General features: G+C 33.5%; 1 pseudogene across 1 annotated transcript in view; it reads left to right on the plus strand.

The window, feature by feature from the left end:
* LOC143230973 (nephrin-like) overlaps positions 1–26,026 on the plus strand; it is a 169,592-nt pseudogene that overhangs the window by 136,247 nt on the left and 7,319 nt on the right. The window contains exon 12 of the transcript XR_013016720.1: positions 14,772–14,911. The product of XR_013016720.1 is annotated as a nephrin-like (transcript). The remainder of the gene's footprint in view (positions 1–14,771; positions 14,912–26,026) is intronic.

Genomic DNA, 26,026 nt, shown 5'->3' on the forward strand with positions numbered 1-26,026 from the left:
GCACCTTTATGATGTAGTCACTTATTACTTTGGTCTCCGAAAATTATTGTTTTAATCCAACACCAGAGGAAAACGTATTTTTATAGAACTCTTTGTTTTATGGGTTATTTATAGAAACCGAAATGTAACTTTTGTTAATATTCATAGAGGTTAACAGTGTTAATGGTAATAGACGTTGAAATATTCATCATAATAATTTTCATAGCAGCTTACATCGTCATTTTATAATGATCTACTCTTTCAATAAAACTTAGATATCTGCACCTTGGTTCTTGTTATTAAACAAACAGCAAAACATTTGTGTATGAAACTCAATTATCATGATTTTTTGAATAAATATTCAGAATAGTTAGGCACGAAATAATTTTATTATAGCAGGTTGGGCAAGCTCTCCTATTTTCAACTAAGTTTTCTTTCTGTTTTCCAAACCTTTTATAACAACTCATTTTCATCATAAGAGTATTTGTTTTCTTATCTACGAAGCTTAGTAAAATCCTTTTGTTTTTAACGTATTTCCACAATATGTACGACGGAAATCATTTGCTTCCTATGGTGAAGAAAATAACTATTTAATTTTCGATAAAAGACACACAAATCTTATTCCTTCCAGACTTCTGAAATACGGACCGGAAATTATGGACCTTGATCTGTTTTTTTTGTGTTCTTTGAAGTTTCATGTTTTCTGCTGGATTTTGATCAAATGTGATAAAATGACTACACTTCTTGAAAGAGATCTTACGGCCATTCGGCAGATCAATAGTTTGTGAAGAAAGTAAAATATGCTTGTTTGACACGTCACGTGCCGTTATGTCTTTCACTTCAAGACGTAAGACATATCAAACTACGTGAAATATGGAAATAAAAAGTTAATCATATGCATATATACAAATACCTGTGTATCTACTCAGATAAGGAAATGTAAAATTATATATATAAATCTATGTATCACTTCAGGTAAGGAAATCTAATGTTATATATATATATAAATCTATATGTCACTTCAGATAGGGGGATCTAAAGTTTTATATATATATATAAATATATGTATCACTTTAGATAAGAAAATGTAAATTTATCTAAACAAATATCTGTATAACCTTAGATAAGGAAATGTTTGGTTTGGTTTTTACATTTCGCACAAAGCTACTCTAGGGCTATCTGTGCTAGCCGCCCCTAATTTAGCAGTGTAAGGGAAGGCAGCTGGTCATCACCAACCACCGCCAACTCTTGGGCTACTCTCTTACCAACGAATAGTGGGATTGAACGTCATATTATAGCGCTCCTACTGCTGAAAGGGCGAATATGTGTGGTGATTCGAACCAACGACCCTCGGATTACGATTCGAGCGCCCTAACTACATGACCATACCGGCCTAGGGAAATATAAATACATATACAAGTCTACGTATAACCTCAGATAAGAAAATGTAAAGTTATCTATATATATAAATGTACATTTTCCCTTAGATAAAAAAAAGTTAAATTATATTTATAAATCCATGTATCACCTCAGGTAAGAAAATGTAAAGTTATATATATATATATATATAAATCTGTGTTACCTCAGATAAAGAAATGTAAAGTTATATATATATATATAAATCTGTGTTACCTCAGATAAAGAAATGTAAAGTTATATATATATATATATAAATCTGTGTTACCTAAGGTATAGAAACAAATTCACAGCTGAAGAACACATTTTATCCTGTAAAGTTTTTCTATTTAAATATAAACATGTCTGAGGTTGTTCAACAACAACATTGCACTAAGTACGTTTATGATCTCATTTTTAATATTTACTTGTTGCCTTCTTTGTTAAGTTTGTTTTTTACATCGTGCATTGACTTACAGCCTCAGCCTAAATGTTTGCATATTTTGTAAGAAATAAGATCATTATAATTAAAATGGAATACAAATACATTTGATGTTGCTAAACTGAGACACTTATGTTAAACACATATGTATTTTGTATAATGAGACACATTTGAATGACATGATGAAAAATTTATAGGAGCATAAAACAATTTGATCAAACACTTGTAGAAAGATGTGTAATTTAGCATCACACCTATCACAGCTAAGCCTTACCAGAATGTTTGCAATAACAGAGTAAAACATCAATAGTTACAAATAGTGTATATAACCTTATATCGGTTCATATTAAGCATTTAGTACTTGGTTGGCCTTCCTCTTACTCTAGTAACTTCTACAAAGCGATGTGGTTCTGTCGATGAGGATACTGATGTAATTCACTGTAATTTCATGCCAAGTTGTCACTAATTGGTGCTGCAACTCAGCTGCAGTGTGGTTTAGGCTCAGTTCTGTCCACCATTTCTCAATGAGGTTATAATCTCTAAACTTTGCTGACCATGCCAAGCTTGGAATGTACCGATGATCGAGATATAACTTCACTAATAGGCGCACTTTGTGAAGTGGCTTTGCCATTCTGAAATACAAAGTTATTGCCAAACTTTGCCCTAGCATATGGCGGAAAGATAGTCTCCATGTGATGTCTGTAGGAGGTATCATTGAAAGTTTTCGGGAGGATATGAGAAACAGTTTTTCCACCATGACTAATAGCTGCCCAAACATGTATTGCACCACCTATTATATTTTTCATGTGCGGAAAACAGTCTTTCTTCTTCTGTTCTCCAGGCAAATGACAAACACGAATCCTTCCATCAGCATTACTAGACCGGAAGCTTGACTCATCTAGAAAGGTAACATGTTTCCGGTGTTCTAACTATGAGCTAGCATACTGCCTTACCCAAGTAATACAGTAACAGTTAACTCTGATTAATATCGGTTTCCAAATAGCCATTCTTGTAAAATAACCTTGTTTTACCAGTCACCTATTCACTATTATTCTGGATACCCTGGAATGAATGTGTTCATGCTATTCTTGTCATAAGGTGTTGCAAGACCTCTTTCGACTTTGACATGTTAACCTAATCAAAACAGGGTCATCTTGGGCAGTACTTTTGGACGTCTACTAGCAGACTTTCTTAGAACAACGTTTCCCGTAGTGCGATAACGTTTCATGATTCTGGATACATTGGGGTACCCTACTCTCCTCTTTCTTCATAATATTTCTGGATAGTATAATAATTTGACCACCTGGCAAGTGATAAAGCATGACTGAACAAAGTATTGACCTGTTTCGAAAAAAAGATTATACCAAAAACAAACAGTTTTATACAAAATACTTGTGAAGGTGTGCTTTGACGAACAAATGCTTAAAACTATGTATATAAACGTACCAGAATAGCAACTTTTACACGTTTCTGCGACCATATTCTGCCTTCTTTGTTACTACAAGGACATTTATTCCATGACCATTCCATGAACATAGACAATAACATTAATATAGAACAGTAGGTAAACATAACGCTATCTTCTCTGTTATATCTAGACCCGGCATGGTCAAGTGGTTAAGGCACTCAACTCGTAATCCGCGGTTCGCGGATGCAAATCTCTCTCACGCCAAACATGCTCGTTTTTTTTAGCCGTGGGATCGTTATAATGTTACGATCAATTCCACTATTTGTTGGTAAAAGAGTAGCTGAAGAGTTAACGATGGGTGGTGGTGACTAGCTGTCTTCCTTCCAGTCTTACAGTGCAAAATTAGGGACGGCTAGCGCAGATAGCCCTCGTGTAGCTTTGCGCGAAATTCAAAACAAAATAAACTAAACTGCTACTACTGGGACATTTACTCAATACACACAGACAATAACATCAGTATAGAACAGTATGGAAACATTGCGGTAGAGGCTATATATGCATATTTTCAATGTATAGACATTAACATCTATTCATACATATAAATACACATTGTAAGTGTCTAGATATTATCATACAGTCATATACGCGCACACCGTAAGTGTTTAAATACTAACATTTACTCACGCATATATAAATACACAGTGTGAATGTATAAACATTAACATCCATTCATATCTGCCTATAAATTCATACTGTAAGTGTATGAACATTAACATACATATCATTAAAATTTATGGATTGTGTCACAAAAATCGTGTTACAATACTTGTGGATTCTCATCCTCAACTACAAACAAGCCACCAAAATAGAAACATTAAAGAAATCTATCTTTCGCGATAATAAGCTAATTAGAGATAATTTAATACCATTTTACTTTGACTATTTGGTAAAAAAAAGAAAAAAAGAAATGTCTGAAACTGTTGGTAATAATGAAAGTATTAGATGTTTCTGACTATCAGTCATGTGAGTTAGTTTTGTAAGTATCCACTGATAAGCGTGGGTTCACACTAGACTTTCTTGCTAAATGTTTTGTACATACGATACTTCTCGTATTTGTATGTTCTTGTTGAAATAGAAACATAATACTTATAAAACCTAATTAACTATAAACTTGCTAACTCAATAATCATACCTCTGTGTCAAACTTACAAATCACTCACCGTATACCGTAGCCTAACTCGAATATCATGTTACTTAAACCGTTTTGTTTTTAAACTTTTAAAAAGATACAAATAATCAGGCTACATCCATTATGCGACATAAAAACTTGTCCAACAAAGCGACATTACAATTGCTTAGGTCAAAATAAAAAGTACAACAGTACCCCTGCCTGGACTGTGAAGTCGTCTGAATAATTCCTTTGTTAAAAAATATAAAACAACAAAAATAGTAAAACTTAAACTTATTGATTAACATTAAAGTAGCTCTTGGCAGTTAACAAAGTAAATATTTATAAATGTAGACATCATAATGATTACATCTGTGAAACAAACATCATAATGATTACATCTGTGAAACAAACATCATAATGATTACATCTGTGAAACAAACATCATAATGATTACATCTGTGAAACAAACATCATAATGATTACATCTGTGAAACAAACATCATAATGACTACATCTGTGAAACAGGATAATCGAACATTCATTAACAAAACACATTTTCTCTCTCCTTATTTATTCCTTTTTAGTTTTTTTAACAATCCAGTCACTGAAAGTTATCCGTGTGGTACAAACCGTGTGGTTTGTGGTACAAACATGGATTATATTCTTGTCTTTCATCTTGCTATCTTGCAGAGTGACTTCCTTATCTGAACCTAACCATTTGACCATGAGTCTTCTGACAAGCTTTCAAATATGATCATGATGACGTTTGGATTGGATCATTTGCCATTCCGAATTCTCCTCTGTTGAACTTTAGGTCGTTATTATTTTGTGCTTCCTTCTATTAGTGTCAGTATATATCTAATACCTTGTCATGTACTGTATGGAAATTTACTGATAATAGAATGTGAAAATGTTCAAAGCTACATAATGTGTTTTCCCAATATGCACTTTTCCTCTATGTCAATTATTTATGCATAATGTATGCAGAAACTTCCAACAGTGAAGGTGTCTGTTAACGTTCCTCTTGCGGGTACTTTACTACCATTTATGGTTTGTAACAGTCTATCTTGTATTTAATCTTTGGAGACAATTTCCCAGTTTTCATTACCAAATGAGGTAAAACAATGGTAGTAGTATCAATCAACATGTTTCAAGGCTTCCCATCAATGGGTCAACATGTTTTGATGTTAAATACGTATCTAAATATATTGTCTCTTTTGATTACTATAAATATTTTATTAGTTAAAGTCTAGTGTGTAATTTCCACGTTTTCCATATTTATAACAGTTTAATTTTTCTACCATTCGTTAGGGAGCCATTCTCAATTACCTGAAACCTTTCGTTTTAAATTCCTGGAGATTTTAATATGTCTGGAAAAAATAGAAATGTTATTATAAAAAGTACTATTTATTTAGTTACACCGAATTCTTCTCTGCTGAGACCATATTTCGGCTAATCAAAAATTGCACAAAGATTTAATCTTTTACTTCTATGCTTCTTCATATAACAGCTAACAAAAAGCGAATCAGTAAATTTCAAAAATAATATACTGAAAATGACATATGAAACAAATATCTTCATTTGATTTTCAGATAACGGTAATTCCCTCCTATTTCACTCCACTTAATGTGATTAACACACTTCATACTTGAAATACGGCATTAAACCATTCTTCATGGGTTTATTTATTTCGCTAGGTTAGATTTCATATTCAGGTTACCTCTGGATCGTGATAACCTTGTTTCAGACTCTGGTTACCCCTGATTCAGAATTACATTTTTTTCAGACTCAGGTTATTCCTGGGTCGTAATTACAATGTTTTTAAGCTCAGATTACCATTGGGTTGCGAGTGTGTTTACATTTCAGTCAACTCTTGGTTTGGTTGGTTCGAAATACTAGTTTTGATAGTTCAATATCGCGAGAGTTAAATAAATTTGTAGTTTTGCATTGTTCCTTTTTAACTTAAACTATCTTTAAGTTACAAGGAGTTGAATATAGTAGATTACATTTGTAGGCCAAGCATGGCTAAGGCACTCTATTCGTAATCTAAGGGTCGCAGATTCGAATTCCCGTCACACCAAGCATGCTTGCCCTTTCAACTGTGATGGCGTTATAATGTAACGGTCAATCCCACTATTCGTTGGCAAAAGAGTAGCCAAAGAGTTGGTGGAGTGTGGTGATGACTAGCTACCTTCCTTCTAGTCTTAGACTGTTAAGTTAGGGACGGCTAGCGCATACAGCTCTCTTGTTGTTTTGCACGAAATTCAAAACAAACAAAAAATATTGCATATGAATAAGTGTGTCGCAGACTTTTAGTGTTATATGCTCGAAATTCATATAATTAATCCAACTTTTTTATTTTTTCAAGTATTTGATTCATTTTTGCTTTAATATTTCTTAGCTTTGATGTATTCTGCCTGACATTATGGTTGTCCACGAGTTGAATTATTTTCCATTAAGTGTGTGTGGAGATTTTCATTAAATCGCACATAACTTTGTTTGTCTCATAACTTCACTAATGTGTGAGGCTTAACTATTATTAAGCGTCACTATTCCAGTAGAGTTTTCTTAGTTCCCTAACTTAACTTTTCGGCTTTGAATACGGTTATGGTGATTCTTATAATGTAATATCTTCCACACTCAGAAGAAAATAATAGCGAATTAACAGCATAGCAGTATATTTCTCAAAGCAAAAGACTCTTATTACAGCTTTATGACATATGTAATTTTATCACTTGAGGACATACTGTATAAGCTAAAAATAATTCTATTTAATGACAGTTCTAGCCTAAACAAAGAACACAAACAAAAGGCTTACAAATAACTGAGTTACTCTATATCAGCCAAAAATTACTATTTTTAATGAAGAGGTCTATCACGATACATTTTCATTTTACTTTTGACTAGGGAGGGTTTCTTTAATTGTTATATCATTCATTTAAAAGAAGTGGGTGAAGGGGTTCTGTCAGTAAACATTTTCATTACTTGATCAGGGAGAGTTTTTTTTTATATATTATCCAAGTTAATCAAAACGTTTTTCTACATATTAAGAGGAGAATAGCGTCTGAGATGTCAAATAATGTACGAATATATTTACTTGGCTTGTGGTTTATTCTTCCTGTCTCTAACACTATTTACCCTTCCTTAATGCCCTTTATTAATGTATATAAACCAACTTTACCCATAGTAAGTTATCTCAAACAGTTTTATTATTCTTCAGTTATGGACAGATGGGTTAAGGTGTTCGACTTGTAATCCGAAGGTCGTGGGTTAGAATTCCCGTTGCACCAAACATGCTCGTCCTTTCAGCCGTGGGGGCGTTATAATGTGACGGTCAATCCCACTATTCGTTGGTAAAAGAGTAGCCCAAGAGTTGGCGGTGGGTGGTGATGATTAGCTGCCTTCCCTCTAGTCTTACACTGCTAAATTAGGGACGGCTAGCACATATAGCTCTCGTGTAGGTTTGCGCGAAATTAAAAAAACAAAACAAACAAGAATCTTCAATTATACATAAAAAAAGACCATATTTGATACTTTGGCGTTCAACTCTACTTGTCTAAATACACATTATATTCATTTTATTTGAATATAATAAGATAAAATAGTATCATCTGGTACTACTAGAATTATGTGAACTGTTTTTAAAACATTTTAATAATATAAAGCAATTTTTATAAACCGTATTTTCCACTGTGTAAGACGACCCTTGACGTTTGCAGGAAATTAATTGTTTTAATCGAGATTCGGTGTATAGGAAAACCTTTATTTTCCAGCAAGTATAGGATGTTATTTTTGTAAAAAAAAATTAAAAGTTATTTTGAAGTCGTGCTAACCTGTTCTTGAAACGCTACAGACACCTCAGTGAGGTATAACTGAGGCCATAAACACGTGATAAATAAAGTTACAAAGATTTTGTTACAATTGAACTCCTTTTCTACTACAATTGATACTAAGCCTTATGATATAGTGATATAATAAAACATCATGCTTACAAAATTAAATTAGTTTACGTTACAGAAACTAACTTCTTATTTACGGTACTATGCAAATGTGTTAGAACAAAGTAAAATTAGATTTAATGGTACTTTTAATGAACAATGAAAGGTAAATCACATGTAAAACATCAGCATTTTATTAATTCTCATGTTCAGTAGACACTCAGTAGGGTACTTGAGAAAAACAAACACTTAATATTTTGTGTGCCCCCTTTTTGTTTTAATAACCGTAACAGTCTTTGAAGCATTTTTGCAACATGTTTAATCAAAGTGTTTTTTTGGGATTTTACTAGAAATGTCTTTAATACACTCTTGTGAAGTTTTTGGAAGCAACGTTTCATTTCCCAAGTTTTAGATCCATCAAATCCCAGATCTGCTCAATTTAGTTTAGATCGGAGCTCTGTGGGGGCCATCGCAGCATTTGAACAATTCCAACAGCTTCTTGTTTAGCTAATTAATGTCTGCATAGGTTGGTTGAGTGTTTGGGGTCATCATATTTTTTTGCTAGTAGAATCCTTTGCCAATAATATACATATAAACCACTGGGTATACCATAATGGATCAGTATCTCTTGTCGTTTCAGAGGAAAATCACCCCAAACCATTACCTGCATACCCCATGCTTCATATAAGGTGCTAGGCATAGATGAATATATATTATACCTTTCTCTCCGCTGGACATGCAAATTACGGTTTGAACTAAATATTTCAAACCTGAACTCATCCGTCCATAACACTCTTTTTCAATCATTAACAGTCCAATTTCTATACGTTTTTTTAAACCAAATTCCATGCTCTTGAGAAAATTTGGAGATAAAAGTAAATATTTTTATTTTAACTGCTACACGACCAAATGTTACGTTATTATCGAGTCTTTTTGATAGTATTGATCTAAACATTCATTTGGTACATGGTGGTTTATCTCATGTTTGAGGTAGCTGACAGTCTTCCTTCTGTCCCGAATGCTACATAAACATAGATATTTAGCATCAGTATCACTGAGATTAGAAGTTTTGCCTCTTCCTTTCCTATCTTTAAATTTATCTGTCTCGGTCTCAGGATCTAATACGTACTTGACAATGTATAGGAAGCATTTCATGTCTGCAGCTGATCATCAGAAAGTCCAACCAGCATCAGGTAAACCTTTATACAAACTCTCTGCTTTACTGACATTTCTCTACATGTTTTGGGCAATGGTATGACCACAAAACTTAACACATAGTGTTAAACAATGTTTTTATTATGGTATATTTGTAGAGTACTATTAAATTCATGTCTTCTAGAATATACCAATACCACATGCTAGCTTCTTTGTATAGAGCTAAGACAATGCATGCAGTACCATGACAGTTATTTAAGACCCTAAATTTGATCAGTATGTTCATTCAAACAGAACCTTTATGACATGTTCTTGGTACAAGTATATGGGAATTCTAAAGAAATATACGTATTTTCACCCTAGCTCATCCAGTAGTCAACAGGAATCAGTGAGCATTGCCATTGTGTTGAAATTTACATTCTATAAGAGCATGGAAGAATGAAAAATGTTCCCTTGTCCTATTCACAGTAGTGTAATATTAGCAATATTTTAGTAAGACGTATGAGATCAGCCCCTTTTCAATAAAAACAAGTGCCTTGATTAATTGCAACTAGCATGTGAAATAAGTAACTTATAGTTATGAAGGGTAGATCCAAATAGTACAATTACAAATATGTTATTGCAACGCATCTGGTGTCACAAAGTCAACATATTTACTCAAAAAAGCAAGCAAAAGTAAAAGGAAGAACGTGGGTTTACTTTTAGTTCAATATGCTACTAGAACTATATTGTTGAACATTTTTATAATGCAAAGGAAAATAGCACTCATTGTTTTGTGAGTAAAATTTTTAGTTTTATACAGCGGAAAAGACTATATATTTTAAAAATTAGAGTGTAAGACGTTTGTGAGACTTCAGTTCTTTTATCTTTTTTATGGTATATGAAATATCACTTTTTTCAGTATTCATATATAATAAAATATTTTAAAATGTACTGAACGTTTCTATGGTTACTATAACCTCTCCAGCTGCATGAATAAGTTAGATAAAAATAATTCTGTATTTTTAAAAGTCTTCCACACACACTTGTGCTTCCCTATGCAATATAGCTAACCTGAAATTCATAGAAAGTTAAGTAACGTATTTTCCTTGCGATGACTGTAATGTATTCAACGTTTTAATTTTTTGGTGTATTTTATACTATGTTTTGAATACACTAGTTTCCAAACCTTCCTCAGGGAATTAGGTACTTAGTCTGCTAGAGTTACAAAGCATTTAAGCCAACCATTTAAGGGAAAACTTTAAGGTATAAAAGGAGTTTTAGTGATTTCCCGTGTGGTAATGTTGACTAAAATGCTTACATGGAGGGATAATGGGTGTCGTTTGCTTAAATAAAACTTAGTTACCTTAAAAAGTAATAAACAGAGACCTTAGATATTCTTTGAAATAAGCAACAAAATGTTATCTGAAACCATAAAGTGGTGCTTGATATAACCTATCATTTGCGATCATCATGGTTTCCTTTTTAGACATCAGTTTTAATAATTATCATCATTCCCTCCATAATGGGCTGAGCTAGGCGTATTGATTAGTGTGCAGGGCTGCTGATCTGAAGGTTCAAAGTTCGAGGTGTGATGCAGCTGAACACCATCTTCTCTAACATTTGTAGGAGCATTATGTTAGACAATCCTTGTTTTCGGTTTAAAGAGCCAGACAGAAGTGTTGTAGCAGGGGGTGCTGTTATGTAGCTGTCCTCCCTTTGATCGTATTCAAAATTAAAGGCGTCTGTGTACAAACCCTAAAAGCCCTTAATCTGGCTATTAATCCCACGTGCACATAAAGTACTTTTGATGTTGAAATATTCAATTACACTTTCTTATGTATAGATAAATATGACTTCACTCTATATGTTACATAAGTTATTTTCGATCACCTTGCGCTGTTTGAAAACTTATCTTCAAAGTTATTTCGTTGCTGTTGGTGAAAGTGACTTTAATATAATTTGTTTATGTAAGTTTGCAGGTTTTAGCACAAAGATCTCAAGCCAGCTCATTTGTATTAGGCCCGGCATGGCCTAGCGCGTTAAGGCGTGCACTTCGTAATCTGAGGGTCGCGGGTTCGCGCCCGAGTCGCGCCAAACATGCTCGCTCTCCCAGCTGTAGGGGCGTTATAATGTGACGGTCAATCCCACTATTCGTTGGTAAAAGAGTAGCCCAAGAATTGGCGGTGGGTGGTGATGACTAGCTGCCTTCCCTCTAGTCTTACACTGCTAAATTAGGGACGGCTAGCACAGATAGCCCTCGAGTAGCTTTGTGCGAAATTCCAAAACAAACAAACTCATTTGTATCAACACATTAAAGTTTGTTTGTTCCAAGTTACGGTCGTGGCCAGCTAATTAGGTTACGGAGTAGCAAGTTCGAAAACATGGCTCTTCTTATCTTGCTGCAAAAACACATTCCGCACTTAGGGACAGTCATGCGGTTCTAGAGTGACGTTCAAATCCAACTCTTCAATTGACTGGCAGAGTTGGCTGTGAATGCTGTTAACTGGCTGACTCTCTTCTAGTCTATCAGTTGAAAATTAATGACGACTAAAAAACAAACTTTTACTGCTGCGGTTCACAAACGTAAGTAAACAACAAAATGTAACAGGAGACACCGTTTCGAACCACCTCTGTAATACGCATGGACACCGAGGGCTTATATACATAAGACTGAGAAGAACGTCCTCTTTATTTTATCCATGGTGCCTTTGAAGTAAAACCTTTTTTTTAAGTGTCAGAACACATACACAAAACAAACACGTCTCTATACATATATATATCGAAGTATAAAGACAACTTTAAGAGTAATAATCAGCAAATATTTCATTGTATGCATTCTATATCATGAAACAACTGGACTGTTACAACTCATATTACTTGGATCTGCAATTAATGGTATATTGTCACATCCAGCTACCATAAGAAAAGTTATACGACACCTCAAGTTTAAATCAATCTGAAAAAAATGGGCGGTCTCTATCGTTGTTATATAGTAGTCAAGGGTTGGGCTAACTTAGGACGATATAGATGTGTTATGACATGAAGATGAGTATTTCTGGTTTTTACTTTTACTTTAAGAAGTCAGGATAAACCTTGTTAGATTGTGCTTTGTTTGTGTTGTTGAACCAATTTGGAACAAAAGTTATTTGGTAACGTATGTTACAGATAATAATTTCACTTTGTTTGTTTCTCTTTTTACATGTTCTCATGTTCGACTAAAACCTAAGAATCATTTTTAGTATATTTCCCTAAAACAAGTTTCTGAAGTTAATGTTTCAGTGAAATTTCTGTTTTAGTACTATTATTTTCAGACAGAGGTTTGTCTGAGGCACTTGATTCGTAATCTGCATATCATGCGTTCGAATCCCATCATCAAAATATTCGCCTTTCATCCGCAGGCGCGTTATATCGTGACGACCAGTCTCACTAATTGTTAGTTTGGTTTGGTTTGTCTTGAATTTTGCGCAAAGCTACACAAGGGCTATCTGCACTAGGTGTCCCTAATTTAGCAGTGTAAGACTAGAGGAAAGGCAGCTAATCATCAACACCCACCGCCAACTCTTGAGCTGCGCTAACTGTTAGTAAAGAGTAGTCCAGTAATTGTCGGTAGGTAGTCTATTCATTCTAACTTAGGAACGCCTAGCACAGACGACCTGGAGGTAACTTTAGGAGAAATTCATCAACCAATAACAAGCTTTCAGACATGTTATCTAAATGTCAAATTTTGATGCTATTTGGTCAGAAGTATCAAACAAATATAGCTCGCATCTCCTTGGAGATTCCGTGTTCGGTATTAGGTAAATAGTGTAATGTTCGTATTCACGTGCTCACTGTATGTGCAGGCGAAGTTATGTCACTCGTTAATTATTTAGCGGTACTAAAAGTGAATTACACATCTCAGTTTCCTTATGAGCAGTCAACTTGAAAGCTAACTAATTCCTCATTTTACTTATTGTAACGTTTACTCCATAAATCAAATTCGTTTAATTCTCTCTTTTGTTCTGTTTGCGAAAATACTACTTTTAAAATAAGTTCATTAACTGTAAAGAACATTAAAAAAACTACTGAATCACATTTAACCCTGATTATTTGTAGTTTCTCTTTTCGTGGTGTTTTTTTTCATATCAATCTTTGCACTTGTTGGTAATTCGTCTTTGTCGTTGGTTGCAGTTTTATTCGAATTCATGGAACATTTCAGATCCCTTTCTTTATGACTTAGTAACACTTAAAGGTACTTTATTGTCTCTTTTTTCGTCTTATAATACTTTTATTACAGAAATATCAATAAACCTTAGTTTTATTCTTACGATGGCAATTGTCTTCATGCTTTTTTTCTAAAGATCGTACTCATGGTATATATGTGAGAGGGCACTCCGCTGTAAAAAAATATTGAAAAATTTTCAGTTTTTCTTGAATGTATTTGAGTGGAAAAGTACCTTTTAAATTATTCTATAAAAAACAAAGTTTCCTTTAAATATGCGGATGGGCAAACAATTAATCAACTGATATGATGCTTTCTTTTAAAGTACAGTGTAAGGTTAGAAAAATAAAATACATTAATCAGAATTAAACTAGATGAAGTTTTATATAATTCTTTTAGTCCGTGTGAAGGTGTTTTTTTTCAAATTTAGGAAAAATTATTTTTTATTTAAGAAAAAATTATAGAACGAACGTGTCTAATGTTAGCAAATTGAACAATAAAATATTAGCCAGAAAGTTACACTAAGGTTATAAGATATTCAGGACGGTTTTATAATTTAGTTCGTAAATGCAATAAAACAATCAACATCAAAATACATTTTTCTGGCAATTGCATCAAATAATTATCGTAAGAGATATTAATGGAGTCATTTGAGCGGTTGACAATCATAATTTCACTTTGTTTCGTTTTGTCACATAGAAGGTGACATTTTTGCTAACAAGGTTTAATAAAGGTATTACTCAAGGTTTACATCAGTGAAAATGTATGTATTTTTATATATTCTCTCAACCTCTTAGAGTTATTCTTAATTAATACGTTGAAACTGATAATGTAGATTGATGTACTATAATTATATATACTTTTAAAATGGTGATATAGGCTAATTATTTAGCAGCTTAAAAAGACAAAATAGTCAAATTACCTGTTTGTTTAAACTAGTAAAATGGGTTAATCATCTACATGTTTAAAGTAGAAGTAGTAACGTAGATTAAAATATATATTTTAGGTAGTAATGTAGGCCAATTAATTATCCATCCATTTAAAGTAGTTATGTAGGTTATTACCTATCTGTTTAAACTGAATCTAAGACTCTATTTCAGGCAATAGTGTCCACCTCCATACGAACCCCTCACCAGATCTTAAAAATCATGATACTGACGAGCAAAGCACACCTCCGTTACTTAGGACAAAGCACGAGATGTTGGATCGATCTGCCAGAGAATTCTCTCCCACTGAAAGAGTGAGAAACGCTCTTATCTTTCTGTTATCCATTTTTTTGGACATGAATTGTTGGAGTGAACAACAATTTGTACAGAAGAATTTTAATTTAACTCTTCTTTAATCAAAAATGGTTTCTGTCACTTTTCACCCAAATGTTTTTTTTTTTATCAAGGAAATTGTAGCTGCTCTTGCTTAGATTTGTACTGGTTAATTAATCTCTGACAGTAATACCACAACTTATATTACACGGAATCAAAGTAACACATTTATCACTTCTGGTAACTACAGCTTAGACATATCGGAGTAAATATGACAGTGATGTAGTCTGCTTTCAGGGAAAAGGCCGAATTACTTCGCATCAATTTTATGCGTGTTTAGGAAGAATACCGGAAATATAAACGCCAATTATTCAGAGGTATGGTTACTTCACAAAACGTGGCTTTGTAAGAGCCTTCATAAGAGCGTCATCAGTTAAGCCACTAGTTTCCAGAGAATGTGTTTCACCTTTTTATTTTTAGCGGTAATCTTCATAGGTATTTGCGTAAGGGCTCACTAGAAGACTCTATCCGTGATTATAACCAGTATGACTACGAACCTCGCTAATGAGACTTTTTTTTTCTTTTGCTACTGTAAGTGATAATGACCATTAGGTCTTCGTCATTTGGCTTTGATGGTGTATTGATGACTACACAAACTATTAGCCGGGGTGCTAACAGCTCATGGTGTAATTTTCAAAGCTTCATACAAGATTTTAGTCAACTGTAGAATGTTTGGTAAATAGATGATTGTTGTAACTCTTGACACTTGTTGTTTCAGTATACTATAGAATATGTTTTCAATAATTGAATGTTGTAAATCTGACACTTTTGGTTTCAGTCGATTTTCAATATTCTGTCAATAACTAATTTGTGTAATTATTGACAGTTGTGGTTTCAATCGACTATGAAGTATTAACATAACAGAGAACTGGCGTCACAATTTACACTTGTGGTTTCAGTCAACAAAAGAGCATTTCGTCCGTTGGCTGTTGGCATCAATCATTAAATTTGTGTTTTCAGTTCGAATATAGAGTATTTTACCAATAGCTTATTAGTCTGTTTATTAAAACTATGATTTCAGTCTACTATAGAATATTTCGTGAACAGGTAGGTTATTGGTGCAATTCTTGACAATTGCGATTTTATTGTACCATAATATATTTTATCAATAGCTGATTAGTCTAATTCTTGATACTTGAGGGTTCAATCGACTATAGAGAATTTTTTCAATGGTGTATTAATGTAATTATTGTCAACTGTGGTTTCAGTCGACTACGGAAATTTTCTAAAACAAAGGATTAATGTATTTCTTCAAATTTCTGGTTTCAGTGCAATATATAATACACTACATGGCCAAACGTGTGTGGAAACTCGACCATCAATCCATATGTGCTTGTTGAACATCTTATTACAAAACTATGGGCATTAATATGGAGTTGGTTCCTCCTTTACTGCTATAAAAGCCTCTAATATTCTGGGAAGGCTTTTCACTAGATTTTGGAACATGGTTGCAGAGATTCACTCCTATTCAGCCACAAGAGCAAGTGACGTCAGGCTAGAAGGTCTGGCTTGCAGTCGGCGTTCTAATTCATTCCAAATGTATTCGATGTGGTTGAGGTCAAGGCTTTGTGTGGGCCAGTCAAGTTCTTTCACACCAATATCGGCAAACTATGTTTTTATGGATCTCGCTTTGTGTACGGGGCATTGAAACAAAAAAGGGTCTTCCCCAAACTGTTGCCACAAAGTGGAAATTCAGACTGCCAGATAGTGAAGCGTAATTCATCACTCCAGAGAGCGCATTTCCACTGCTCCACAGTCCAGTGTCGGTCTGCTTCACACCATTCCAGCCAACGCTTGGCATTATACATGGTAATCTTAGGCTTGTGTACAGCTGCTCGACCATAGAAACCCATTTTATGAAATTTTCGACGAACAGTTTTTGTGCTGACGTTGCTTCCAGAGACAGTTTGGAACTCGGTAGTGAGTGTTGCAACTGTGGACAGACGATTTTTACGCGCTACGCGTTTCAGCAATCGGTGGTCCCGTTCTGTGAGCTTGTGTGGCCTAGCGCTTCGTGGCTGTACTGTTGTTGTTCCTAGACGTTTCTACTTCACAATAACAACATTTACAGTTGACCGGGGCAGCTCCAATAGGACAGAAATTTGACGACTGACTTGTTGGAAAGGTGGCATCCTATGACAGTGCCACTTTGAAAGTCACTGAGCTCTTCAGTATGACACATTTAACTTCCAATGTTTGTCTATGGAGATTGCATACCTATATGCTTGATTTTATGCACCTGTTAGTAACGGGTGTGGCTGAAATAGCCGAACCCACTAATTAGAAGGGGTGTCCACATACTTTTGGCCATGTAGTGTATTTCGTGAATAGCGTATTAGTGTAAATGTTGACATTTGTTTTATTTGTCGACTAGAGAGTATTTCGCCAATAACGGATTAGTATAATTCAATAGATCAATAGTGCAATTCTGAAACTTGTGGGTTCAGTCGAATATAGAATATGTTGTCTATAGCTGATTAGCGTAATTATTAATACTTGCGGTTTATTAACCAGATGATGAGTGCAACTCTTACCTCTTGTGGTTACAGTCAACCAAAATTTTTTTTTCAATAGCTGATTAGTATAGTTCTTGACACTCGTGGTTTCTGTCAACCTTAAAATATATTTTCAGTAGTTAAATGGCGTAATTGTTTACAGTAGGGGTTTCACTCGACAATAGAATGTTTTATAAATAGATGACTAGTGCATCTCTTGATAGTGATGGATTCAGTCGAATGTAGAATATTTCCTTAACAGACGATTGGTGTAACTCTTAATGCTTAGGTTTCAGTCGAATATGGAATATGTTGTCAATCGCTAATTAGCGTACTTGTTGAACCTTGTGGTTTCAGTATACTACAGAATAGTTTACCAATAACAGATCAGTCTAATTCTTGACACCTGTAGATTCAGTCGAGTATAGAATACTTCGTCAATAATTAGTTAGAGTAACTCGTTAGAGGTATTGTCTCACTGAATAAAGAGTATTTTGACAATAACTGATTAGTGTAGGTATTGAACTTTGTGATTTCAGTAAAATACAGAATATTTCTTCACTTGATGATTAGTTTAATTTTTCAAATTCGAGGTTTCAGTAGAATATAGAATACTTTTTCACTTGATGATTAGTTTAATTTTTCAGATTCGTCGTTTCAGTAGAATATAGAATATTTCTTCACTTGATGATCAGTTTAATTTTTCAGATACGTGGTTTCAGTCGACTATAGAATATTTCATGAATTGCTCATTTGTGTAGCTCTTGAATTTTGTGATTTCATTCCACTACGAAATATTCTTTTAATATATTATTAGTGTAATTCTTGATACTTGTGGCTTAAGTCGAATATAGAATATTTATAAATTGCTGATTAGTATAAGTCTTGAAACTTTTGATTTTAGTTGAGCGTAGAATATCTTGTGAATAGTTGAGAGTCGAAATTCTTATTATTTGTTAATCGACGATATATTATATTTTATGAATAAGTTATTAGTGCATGTCTTGACTTGTGATTTCAGTCGAATATAGAAAAAAGTCACTAGTTGATTCGTGTAACTCTTAAAACTTGTAGTTCATTCGAATAGAGAATATTTTATAAACACCTGAGTAGTTTAGTTTTTGGAAACGTTTCGATAATTTGTTCAAAGAATGATTTGAGTAACGTTTTCAACCTGTTCTTTTGTTTGACTATGGAATATTTCAGTAATAGCTCATTCCTGTAAATCCGGACAATTGTTATTTCGTCAATTGTTCGTTGGTGTAATTTTCACACTTGTGGTTTCTGTTAAGTACACAATATTTCGTGAATAACTGATTAGTAACTCCTGAGAGTTGTTATCTTAGTGAACAGTAGAACATTTACGTAACAAAGGATCGGTGTAACTCTTGAAACTTGTGGTTTTACTTGACTATAAAGTATTTGTCAGTAGCAGATTGTTATGAATTTTGACCCTTATGATTTCAATCAAATATAGAATATTTTTCAATAGTTGATTAATGTAAAAATTGATGCTGTGATTTTCGTCCATCATAGAAAACTTTGTCAATAACCTATTACTGTAATTCTTGACACTTGTGGTTTCAGTCTACTAGAGAATATTTTTTTCAAATAGCTTATTAGTATAATTATTGACTTTTGTGGTTTCAACTAACTATAGAATACTTCATCTATTGCTCATTACTGTCACTCTCAACACTTGTAGTTCTATACAACTTCAGATTTTTTTCCAGTAGCTCTTTGCTGTAATTCTTGACGCTTTTAACTTCACTCCATCAAACAACGTTTGGTAAAAACCGATTAGCCTAATTCTTCAGACTTACTGTTTCAATAGGCTAAATAAAATTTCGTCAACATCTCATTAGGGTAATTCTTTACACTTGTGGTTTCAGCCGATTATAAAATATTTTTGAATAGTTTATTAGTGTAACTCTTCACAGTTGTGGTTTCATTCAACTATAAAATATTTCGTCAATAGCTGAATATTACAATTCTTGAGACTTGCAATATTATTTAACTATAGAATATTTCTTAAACAGATGATTAGTGTAACTCTTTAGATTTGGGATTTCACTCGACTATAAAATACTTGGGTAATAATTTCTTAGTTTAACTGTTCACACTTATGGTTTTTAGTCGGCTAAAGAATATTTTCTCAATAGCTTATTAGTGCAAATCGTAACACTTGTGGTTTAAGTTGATCATACAATAAATACTTCGTCAATAATGTATTACTGAAATTCTTAAGACTAGAATACTTCTGAAACATATGATTAGTGTGACTTTTTATACTTATGGTTTCAATCGAACATAAAATGTTTCTCGAATAACTGATTAGTGTAACTCTGGACAGTTGTAGTTTTATTCGATTATATAATTTTTTAAAAAAGTTCATTCTTGTAAATCTTTATATTTTTGGCTTCAGTAAACTGTAGTATATTTCGTTAATAAGTCATTGGTGTAGTTGTTGTTTCTAATTAAGCACGTAATTATTTCAAACAAATATAAACTAGCCTGCAACCTAACTTATATGTCCTATTATTTAAAGTAAAGAAATATAAACTAACCTGCAATCCTTCACGTCCCTTTATTTACAGTAAAATAAAACAAACTTGCTAATAACCGAGTACGTATGTCTCCTTATTAAAAACAAAGAAATAAAAACTATCCTGCAACAGACAGTTTTAGCCTGAACGTTTGCATAATTTGTAACAAATAAGATCATTATTATTAAAATTGAATAGAAATACACTTAGCACTGTCAAAGTGAGAGATGCATGTTATATTGAACATCCACATAATGTAGTTTGTATGATGAAAATGGTCCTATGGACATTATGAACGATTCAATATAAGAGCATACAATTTTATCAGAAACCTGTAGAAATATTTTTAATCTGGCACTTTACTTATCACAACAGAACATTATAAAAATGTATGTATTGCCAAATATAACATCAAATTATTATAAATACGGTCTTTAACCTTATATCAGTTCATATTAAACATTCAGTACTTAGCTGGTTCTCCTTGAACTCTGTTAACCTCTGCAAGACGAAGTAGCATTCTGTCGATGAAGTTATCTATTTAATTCATTATTATCTCAGACCAGCTTCTCAGAATAAAATGCTGCAAGACAGTTATACTTGTTGGTTTATGGTTGTCATGAGCAGTCTTCCGGGTCAGTTCTATCCAATGGTTTTCAGTGGAGTTACAATCTGGAGACTGTTCTGATCTAGGCAATCCTGTAATGTCTTCCTTGTCAAGATAATCCAGTATATTATGCACACTGCGGGCATTGGCACTGTCATTCTAAAACACAAAGTTATTAACAAACATTGCCCAAACATATGAGAGAAATATCGACTCTATGTGATGCCTTTAGAAGCGCCATTAACGAATTCCTAAAATATATGAAGAACAATTTTTTTTCATCATGATGAGTAGCTACCCAAACATGTATTGCACCATTTCCTGAGTGTTCTCTGTGGTAAAGATAGTCTTTTCTTATCTGTTCACTAGGAAAACAACGAACAAGAATAATAAAAAAAGAGCCTTTGAACGTCGAAAACAGGACTCATCTGAAAAAGGTGACATATTATAGTGTCATAACTGTAAGCTGGCATGCTGTCTTGCCCAACTAACCAGTAACAACGGGTAATTCTGGTTAATATCGGTTCCAGAGAGCCCTTCTCGCAAAAAAAACATTGTTCGGTCAGACTCCTGTTCACTGTCCTTCTGGCTACCCCGGAATGAATGTGTTCGTGCCATTCTTGTCGTAAGATGTTACAAGATTTATTTCGACCTTGATATGTTGGCCTGATCAAAGCAAGGTCATCTCGGACAGTAGTTTTTGGGCATCTACCAGTAAACTTTCTAATAACAAAGTTTCCTGTAGAAAGATGAAGTTTGAAGGGCCTAGATACAGACACTGGGGTGCTCTACGGTTTTGGAAAGGTTTGTTCGTTTCATACCATTTCTGAACAGTCAAAACATATGACGTCCTACAACATCTGGCACATGGCATTACATATATGACTCTACACCTCAACTGTCTGGGCAAAACATCGATCTGTTTTGGAAAAAATTACACCAAAAGCATGCCTTTTATACAAAACAGATATGTATGTTTTGACGAACAAATACTCAAAACAACTTATACAGAATAAAAACTCATGCGTGTTTGTCCGACAATACACAACCTTCTCTGTTACTACTCAGGAATTTACTTGATAACTAATCCATGCATGTAGACAACAACTTCAATACAGCATGCAAATATTTTTGGTCAAGAATGTACGATCTATACATCTTTATTTATAGTTAAAAAATACGCACCAGCTAACAGCCACTATATATACCGCAGTGTTCGACAGCGTACGTATGCCCTCTCACTTATTCTAAAGGAATATAAGAAAACTTGCAATTTCTTGTATATGCCCCCCATTTAAAGCAAAGAAATACAAAATGGTTTACAACCTATCTATTTTTGTATGTCTTCTTATTTATAGTAAATAAATAATTATATTTAACCAAAATTCTTGAAAACCACTGTTTGTGTAAAATTATTTTATAGAACCATCAAAATTCGAAAGGTTCATCAGTTACTCTTGAAGAAACTATATGGCACAACCTTATTTTTACCAAATAAAGCTACAGGTGGTACAATAATTTTCTTTTAATAAAAGTTAAACTCATTTTATTTGCCCGATTCCTTTAAGTTTCCATTATAACTAATAAAAAACTTACATGGATCGGGCAAATAAAATGAGTTCAACTTTTATTAAAAGGAAATTATTGTACTTCCTGTAGATTCATTTGGTAAATATAAGGTTGTGCCATATAGTTTGTTCAAGAGTAACTGATGAACGTTTCGGATTTTGATGGTTCTATAAAATAATTTTACACAAATAGTGGTTTTAGAGAATTTGTTCTGATAGTGTAAAGTCAATATTCGTTGTTTCAAATTAAGAATACATCGTTGAATATAGTATATATTTTGTAAACTTCATTATTATTCACTACTTTATCTTGTTATTTGAAGAAATGAATAAAATCTAACGCTATTAGGATTGAAATTTCACCTTCACTTATTCCTTCGAGGTTTACGAACTATCGATTTGATGTCGCGAGCGAGCGCGTGACTGTTGATTTCGTTGGTGGTACGCCACGTGGTGTTAGATATAAAAACTATCAAAGTGATCTCATTGTCTTTTTTTTTAAAATGAGGTAACCGAGTTTTTATATCACCAGACTGTTGGTTCAGTTCTTGATTGTCGTGAATGAAGCCCACGTTTGTTTTCCGGGATAATTCGGCCCGGTAGCTAAGAAACCTCGTTGTTACATGTTACACCAATGCATGCGCGCTACAATTGTTCGTTTGCACACACTAGTGGCCCTTTTCAGCTAATTTTCATCATCGTACTACGTAGATCTTTTCCGTTTTCTGGTAAACATTTCTCTATTATTGTTCGTTGTCAACGCAAAATTGTTCCATAACTGCTAATGGAAAACCAAAACAATACAGCACTAATCCTATTTTTACATATAAAAACCTTTTAAAACAAAATTTAAAATTATATCGAATGACTAATATGTCCAACAGTAAATGGCCACAGGTAACATAAAAAGTTTACTAGATTTAGTGGTGAGAGATGCTTAGGTATATTTTTAGAAAGTGTGTTAAACTTTTTCAGAGTTCTTAATCGTGTATTTTAAAGTTTTTTAGCGAAAATAATTTATTGATCTATTTTAAAATACCTCTGACAACACACGAATTCAGGTAGCCTCACGTCGTGTCTGGATGAGTATTTTCGTCGTTAGGCTCAACTTAGGAGGGTCAGGTTCAATTCAGGCCTATTCGTCTCTCATTTACTATGGGTATCTAAATGTCAAAATGTTACAGTGTTAATCAGGGCTTCATCAGTAATGTAAATACATTAAGCTGAATCACTGATTATTCACTCTTCGAAACCATGTTTGTAACATCTAATGCAGTTTCAATATTTCAATTTCGTTTGTTCATATACTCACAAAAATTTAATATTAAATATTACATTCATTAGGTCATTTATATTCACAAACAGTTCCATATTAAATATTCTCTGCATTCGTTCGTATGTACTCACATACAGTTGTATAATATATATTTCTCTTCATTTGTTTGTATATACTCACAAACAGTTACGTATTAAATATTTTTCTTCATTTCTTTGTATATACTCACAGAAAATTTCATATCAAGTATTTATTATTTATTTGTTTATATATACTTGTAAAAAATTCCATATTAAGTATTTCTCTTCAGTAGTTTATATGTACCAACAAACATTTCCATATTAAATATTTTTCTTCATTTGTTTCTATATACTTACAACCATTTCAATTTTAAATAGTTCTCTCATTTCTTTGTATATACTCACAAACAATTCGATATTAAATATTGTTTTCACTTGTTCATATATACTCGCAAACATTTTGATATTAATTTTTTCATTTGTCTATACACACACAAACAGTTCAATATTGTATATTCTATTATTTCTTTATACATAATCAGAAACAGTTGTATATTAAACATTTTTCTTCATTTGTTTGTGTATAAAAAAACAGTTCAATATTAACTATTTCAATTCATTTCTTTGTATATAGTCACAGAGAGTTTCATATTAAATATTTTTCTTCATTTTGTATACATACTTATAAACAATTCCGTATTAAGTATTTTCTTCATTTGTTTATATACAGTTACGACAGAAAGTGTTCGTACCCCTGCGTCGTGCATAGTTTCTTCCTCATAACTTAAAACGTATCATAATTAGGATAATGAAAGTAAAGTATATTATAAATAATATACTAACACACATGTACATAAATTTTTATGTACATTGAACGACAAATAAGCTGTTTATAAACAAATAACCAAACATAGGAGGGGCAGAAAGTGTTCGTGTGTCTACTTTAATGGTCAGTTGTGTAGCCTTTCAGGTGAATTACTTGGTACAATCTCTCCTCATAGCCCTCCATGATCGTTTGACAGTACTCGACTGGTATTTTCTTCCATTTTTCTTTACAGAAGGCCTCCAACTCTTGCAAGTTTTTCGGATGACACTGATGAACCCTGGTCTTCAAATCATGCCAAACGTTTTCAATTGAATTGCGATCGGGTGACTGCGATGCCCATTCCAAAACGCTTATATGGTTCCTTTGCAACCAGGATTGCACATATTTCGATGTGTGCTTAGGGTCATTGTCGTGCTAAAAGATCCAACAACGCCCAAGCCGCAAGTTCCGAGCATCATTCTTGATATAAGTGCCTAATATATCAACGTACTCTTCTTTTTTCATGATTCCGTTGACGCGGTGAAGTCTGCCTACACCAGAAGAGCTGGAGGAACCCCACAGCATGAACCAGCCACCTTCGTGTTTAACTGTAGGGACGGTGTTCTTTGAAAGATTCCGTTCCCCCTTCTTACGGAAAATATAGCAAACATCATTGTAGCCGAAAACCTCGATTTTAGTCTCGTCTGACCAAAGAATACTCTTCAATAGGTAAAGGGTTTATCTACATGCTTTCTTGCATACCTCAATCGTGCTTCTAAATGAACAGGCTTTAAATATGAAGTTCTACGAGAACGGCATGAACTCAAAAGAGCGTAACATGTTCGTAACTGTAGAGGTGCTTACTTCAACCCCAGTTTCCCTTAACAGTTTATGTATGTCATTACGTGTTAAACGAGGGTTTCTACTAACTTCTCTGAGAACCTTCCGTTTGGTTCTCTCTGAAATTTTAGTGGGGCGTCCGGTATGAGGGAGGTTAGCAGTTGATCCTGTAAGCTTAAACTTAGCAATTATGCTTTGAACAGTAGATTTTGGAACATTACGTTGTGTAGCAATACCGGAAAGAGACACACGAGACTTGTATTTTACAATAATTCGTTTTTTAAATCACTGGACACTTATTTTCTGTTCGTCATGATGACCAAGCAGATAATGACGGAGACGGCGCTAAATTTTCGGAACCACATGTTTTGCTGGCTAAATTCCAATAATTATGACACAGTGTCTAGTTCTGGAATGGTACAATGTAGTTTATTCGCCAAACTAAACAAAATTTTTACGGAATATCAGTTTTTTCACACGTTCTGAACCGTACGAACACTTTCTGCTCCTCCTATTTTTGGTTATTTGTTTATAAACAGTTTATTTCTCGTTTAATTTAAATAAAACATTATGTAGATGTGTGTTAGTATAATATTTATAATACACTTTACTTCTATTAGCCTAATCGTGATACTTTTTTATGTTATGAGCAAAAAACCACTCGAGACGCAGGGGTACGAACACTTTCTGTCGTAACTGTAAGCTTGGATATGAATTTTACTAATCATCTACCCCTTTTACTTACAATGATATCAATATAAAATTCATTGAAAATTCTTTCAGATTTATTTTCAATAATAGTAAATCATTTCTGGTTGTACAAATGTCTTGATATTTTTGGTACATGAAACTATGGGTTTCCATAATGGGTTTCTCTGT

This window comes from Tachypleus tridentatus, chromosome 10 (genome assembly GCF_004210375.1).
Source record: "Tachypleus tridentatus isolate NWPU-2018 chromosome 10, ASM421037v1, whole genome shotgun sequence".
Taxonomy (NCBI): domain Eukaryota; kingdom Metazoa; phylum Arthropoda; class Merostomata; order Xiphosura; family Limulidae; genus Tachypleus; species Tachypleus tridentatus.